We start from the raw sequence: 6,000 nt of genomic DNA on the forward strand, positions 1-6,000 counted from the left end.
GTGTGTCAAATAAATAAATAAAATCTTCTTAAAAAATAATAATATTCTTTAATAATTCAAAATATAGGGGCACCTGGGTGGCTCAATAGGTTAAAGCCTCTGCCTTCGGCTCGGGTCACGATTCCAGGGTCCTGGGATCGAGCCCCGCATCGGGCTCTCTACTTAGTGGGGAGCCTGCTTCCTCCTCTCTCTCTCTCTGCCTGCCTCTCTGCCTGCTTGTGATCTCTGTCAAATAAATAAATAAATAATCTTAAAAAAAAGCAAACACTATTAGTTGATAATCTGACAGAATAGGTTACATATAACTGTATCATTTTACATTTATAAAATGAGGGGTGCCTGGGTGACTCAGTGGGTTAAGCCTCTGCCTTAGGCTTAGGTTATGGTCTCAGGGTCCTGGGATCGAGCCCCGCATTGGGCTCTCTGCTTGGTGGTAAGCCTGCTTCTCCCCTCTCTGCCTCCTCTCTGCCTACTTGTGATCTCAATCTCTCTCTCCCTCTGTCAAATAAATAAATCAATAAAAATAAAATCTTTTTAAAAAATAAAAAAATAATAAATTTATAAAATGAATATAAAAACTTATTATTCTTAGATTTAGTTCTATATTATCATCATGAATGATTTAAAAGCAGAAATTCATTCCATTTTCATTTGTTTTACAGAATTTTATACAAAAGAATTCTGCAAGTAGGGACACCTGGGTGATTCAGTTGGTTAAGCATCTGCTTTTGGCTCAGGTCATGATCCCAGGAGCCTCAATCCAGTTCCCTTCTTAGGAGGGAGTCTGCTTATCCCATTCCCTCTGTATCTCTCCCCAGCTTGTACTCTCTCAAATAAATAAATTAAATGTCTAAAAAAAAAATTCTGTAAGTATTGCTAATAGTTTAAGTCTAATTAAGATGAGTCATGCTACTGATGTTGATGTTAATTTTAAAATTACAACTACTTTCTATTTTATGCCCCAATTTTAATTCTCTTCAGACATATGAAGCTAATTAAACTTTATATAAGTTATATGTATGGAAGTCATGAATTATTATATTGCACACCTGAAACTAATACAACACTGTATGTTAACTGGAATTAAAAACTTAAAAGAAAATATATATACATTATTATTTTAATTTTTTTAATCAATCTACACTATACACACTACAAATCTGAGAAAAACCTTTCAAACAATGGTCACTTCAATAAATGCACATATTGTTTTCTCTTTTGTAGAGTTTAAAGCACTTACTAATAACTGAATTTCATGCTGCTTATGGTAAATTTCTAGAAGCCACTGAAATTCCTATTGTATACATATGTTTTTGCAATATTATCCAGTTCCCTTCTCATCCTGGGCTATGCTGACTGGAGAGATTAATAATAATTGATCTTTCAATTAGAAGGTGTTTACAGCGGTGCCTGGGTGGCTCAGATGGTTAGACGTCTGCCTTTGGCTCAAGTCATGATCTCCAGGTTCTGGGATCAGGGCCACATCAGGCTTCCTGTTCAGTGGAGAGCCTGCTTTTCTCTCTCCCACTGCCTCAACCCTACTTGTGTGCTCTCTGTGTCTTTCAAATGAAAAAATAAAATCTTAAAAAAAAAAAAAAAAAAAAAAGAAGGTGCTTACATTTAGGGACACCTGGTGGCTTGGTCATTAAATAGCTCCCTTCAGCTCAGGTCATGATCCCAGGGTTTGGAAGGAGTCCCGCACGGGGCTCCTTCCTCAGCAAAAGTCTGCTTCTCCCTCTGCCTGCTGTTCCCCTTGCTTATGCACGCTCTCTCTCCCTCTGACAAATAGATAAAATCTTTAAAAAATAAAACAAAACACTGTGGAAAGGGACTGCAGACTGAGAAATGAAGGCGCTTCCATTTAAAGTGCACTGTTATTTAATTTTTGGTTTTAAGAAGACTCCATGTGAGTGGAGTCCAACTCCGGGCTTGATCTCCATCCTGAGATCAAGACCTGAGCTGAGATCAAGAGTCTGAGGCTTAACCCACTGAGCCACCAAGGTGCCCCTAGAGTGGACTGTTATTTAAATACAATACACACACACACACTTAAAATATTGGTAAAAATTTTAACTCATTTTACTTAGGAAGAAACTAAATCTCCGGTAGATCCCATGACTTGCCCAAGGTCAGCAACTAGCCAGTGGCACAGTCTGGGTTCAATCCCAGATTTACCTATCTCAAAGCCAATACTTCCACTTGACCACAATTATCTCCTTAAAAGATTAAGAGACCTCAAAAGCTGAGGATCTTGTCTCTATGAACGTTCACGTATCTATTCTGAGCCATCTATCACACTGTACCTACAATTCAGTCGCTAATTAAAATATAAATGAAGAGGATCTTTCTGCTTCATTTAAACTAGGACAGGCATTCTGACAGGTAAGAGATTGGAAAAGGAGGCTTGCCTCAACATGTCTCTCCTAGACCTCTACATCTATATGGTCCCCCCAGCCTATTTTTTATAAACATGCATATCTACCAAACAAAGCTATGCCCAACTAGCCTGTAGTTTGGTGCTTTTTCCGTGTTGCACTTTTCTAAGATAATTTATATGAGATTTAACATCGAACTGGGAGACCTGGCTGAATATGCCATTCTGGCACTTTCCAAATATCTGAAGTATCATTTAAGGGCAAAGAACCTCACCCTCTTTTTTACGCTATGATGCTTGCCCACTTGGGAGGTACAGCTCCGGTAGGACTCTGGGGCGAGAGAGCAGTAAAGGAAGAAGTGAGGGAAGCACACGGAAGTTGGGTGGAGGGAGGTCTCCTTACCCACTCTTCTGCCCTAGCTCCGCCAAGGGCGGCTCCCCGTGGTGCCCACTCGACTCACAACCCCCACAACCCTGGAAGCCGTTGCTCTGTCTCAAAAGGGTAGGCAAGGGAAGCAAGGGACTGCCCCAACCACTCGAACAAGGTCCATTCTCCCCTTCTGGCCCGGGAGGATGCTCCCCCTTTCAGAGCGAATCCTCCAGGTGGCAAACTCCGGTCCACTTCAGTCGAAGTCTTCTGCATCCGAAGGGGCGCCTCCCCCGCAACCTGGAGCTGGCCACCCGAAACTCCCCCAAGCGGTCTCCCCCAAAGCCTCCATTCCACCCCCGCAACCCGCCACAGAAACACACGCCGGCCTGCGCCCCACCCAGGATCTCCGCGGCCCCCTCCCCAACACGGAGAAGGGCCCCCCGACCAGTCCCTACAGACACACACACTCTCAGGTTCCAGCCTCCCGGACTCCGTCGAATCCGGAGTGAGTACCTGGTCCGGCAGTGCTCCGAGGCTCAGATTGGGCGGGCGCGGTACCCTACCGGAGCCGCCGAGTGCTTCTCCAGCCACCCGCAGTGGTGGCTTCTCTCTTTCCCAGGAGCGGGAGGGAGGAGAGGGGAGGGAGGGGAGGGGGAAAGCGAGGAGCCGAGGGGCTGTAAGAGCCGAGCCGGAACCACTAGCGCTGGCCCCACCCTCGGCCCGGCGCAGAGCACCCCGGCGTTCCTGATAGGACAAACTTAAAGCAGGCAAAGAGAAAGGGACACCACCACTTCCGGGTCATCCCCACTACTGCCCCTCCCTAGCAACCGCGTGGGGTTGCTAAGCGGAAGTGCCTTCAAAGACAACCAACCCCATTTCTTCTGAGACTACCAGGAGGCAGCTCTGAGGGGCTACCTTTTTGGAAACACCCTCTTACCTTTCCCCCGTGGTCTTAGAAGGGACACACTCTTCGCCGTCAGAGACGCGGAGCCCAGCTTGCTTTTCCCTTCAACTGTAGTCCCCCCTCAGCCCCCAGGCACTATGTACACCTGCTCCCTCCCAACCTGAGTCCAGGCCAACCCAATGACTCCTCCTAAGGCTCTCTCTGGTCCCTCGTGGGAGTTTTCTTCTGGCGACTTAGCAAGCATCTCCCTCTTGTGGATTTTCAGTTATGTTTCAGCTGGGTTTAAAAAATCTTCAATGTTACGAAAGCTTTTTCTTGGACTTCATTCACCTGTGACAGCCTCTGAAACCGAACGGTGAGAAAAGTTTTGTCTTCACCTATCTTATCTTTTGTGAGGATTACACATTTAGGTACAATCTAGAAATAGCCTAGCTTAAATGGAAGGGAAAAACAGGATTGGCTGTAAGTCGAGTAGAGCTATTTTGATCCAAAAGAAGTCAGTAATCAAGCTAGGGAAAGACAACATTTAATCCTCCACTCAGAATAAACTTTCAGGGGCGCCTGGGTGGCTCAATGGGTTAAGCCGCTGCCTTCGGCTCAGGTCATGATCTCAGGGTCCTGGGATCGAGTCCCGCATCGGGCTCTCTGCTCAGCGGAGAGCCTGCTTCCTCCTCTCTCTCTCTCTGCCCACCTCTCTGCCTACTTGTGATCTCTGTCAAATAAATAAATAAAATCTTTAAAAAAAAAAAAGAATAAACTTTCATACCAACTTTCATAAACTTTCATACCAACACTGTGGACAAGAAAAATGTTGTGAGACCTCATTTACTCTTCTGTCGGGGTGATCTGAATTTTGAAGTTATTGGGGAAACTACTGGCTATGATAAAACCCAATATAATTAATCCTCTCTTTAGAAAAATGACCCATACATTAGGGCAGTTAAACATTCAGAAAAATGTAACTGGGAAATCAGAAAAAAATTAGTAAAAATCTTGGCTGGACTTTCTTATCTTGAATATGTTTAAAAGCAGTAAAACGAGTAGCTGCTGAATCTGTTCTCTATTCGATATCAGTAAATGTACATGCAATTGCTGGCTCTGATTTTACTGGTCATGACAGCTTCTTAGTCATCAATATTGGACTGTTGTCCACCTCATCTGGGGCAGAGGAAATGAGCTTTGGTAACTTAAAAGAAAGAGCAGGACTATTGGTTTCCTGAACACATGGAACAGCATTAAATTGATTCATCCTAGACAGTTTAGCAAAACCTGTAGGAAATCACTTGAAATTCAAATGTCAGTAGTAATTTAACTAGTCTAAAACATTTCAACTCTTGCCATGGACATGCATACGTGTGAGAGTATGCACATAAAAACTTTCAAATGGAATTTGAATATATCCACTAATTAATAGTTCTTTTAAAGGGGTGCCTGGCTGGCTCGGTTAGTAGAGCATGCAAGTTCCAGCCCCAAGTTGGGTGTAGGGATTACTTAAACAAACAAACAAACAAACAAACCCACCTGGCAATAGGTCACAAGTAATAAACCTGCTACCATGACAAAACAGAGGATATTATTTCAATTGTCAACAGAATCAAAAATTTTTAAATTAGAAAAATGAAACTATGAGTTCAATGAATAATGACTTATCTAAACTACAGTGGACTTAGATGTCGCTAAAAATCTTAAGAAGTGATACGGTAAATGTGTTATATATAAATAAATATTTAATTGGGTAAAATTAATTGTTAAGATTTTTTAAAAGATTTTATTTGTCAGAGAGAGCAAGCATGAGCAGGGGGAAGGGGCAGAGGCAGAAGGAGAAACAGGCTCCCCCACTAAGCAAGGAGCCAGATGTGGGACTCAATCCCAGGACCCCAGAATCATGACCTGAGCTGAAGGCAGACCCTTAACCAACTGAGACATCCAGGGGTCCCACAATTAATTGTTACGATTAAACGTGGTAGTAGCCAATATAGAAATGCAGGTTCCTGTGTATCATTCATTTTTCCAATTGCCTGAGGTAATAGGAGTTATAAAAGCATCCATTTAAATCTTCTCTTACTATAGTTTTGTGGTTTTGTTTTTTTGTTTTTGTTTTTAGTTACTCAATTGCTTTTTTACAGTTGTATGACTGGCCCAACTACTAAATGGTCATATGACATACAGTTCAATCATTTTCTTTTCTTTTTTTTTTTAAAGATTTTATTTATTTATTTGACAGTAGAGATCACAAGTAGGCAAGAGGCAGGCAGAGAGAGAGGAAGGGAAGCAGGCTCCCTGCTGAGCAGAGAGCCCAATGCGGGACTCGATCCCAGGACCCTGAGATCATGACCTGAGCCGAAGGTAGCG

At 43.1% G+C, this 6,000-nt stretch overlaps 1 protein-coding gene across 5 annotated transcripts in view; it reads right to left on the bottom strand.

Annotated features, from left to right (window-relative positions):
• CSNK1G1 (casein kinase 1 gamma 1) overlaps positions 1–3,519 on the bottom strand; it is a 197,060-nt gene extending 193,541 nt beyond the window's left edge. For 2 of the 5 annotated variants that reach the window (XM_059372231.1, XM_059372232.1), the window contains exon 1: positions 3,258–3,517. The gene's annotated coding sequence lies outside the window, so the exon portion shown is untranslated. Of the gene's footprint in view, positions 1–3,257 lie in introns of all 5 variants that reach the window. The other 3 variants (XM_059372234.1, XM_059372235.1, XM_059372233.1) reach the window with 3 other exon arrangements.
• Between the last annotated feature and the right edge of the window lie 2,481 nt (positions 3,520–6,000).

The sequence above is a fragment of the Mustela nigripes genome, chromosome 13 (genome assembly GCF_022355385.1).
Source record: "Mustela nigripes isolate SB6536 chromosome 13, MUSNIG.SB6536, whole genome shotgun sequence".
Classification (NCBI taxonomy): domain Eukaryota; kingdom Metazoa; phylum Chordata; class Mammalia; order Carnivora; family Mustelidae; genus Mustela; species Mustela nigripes.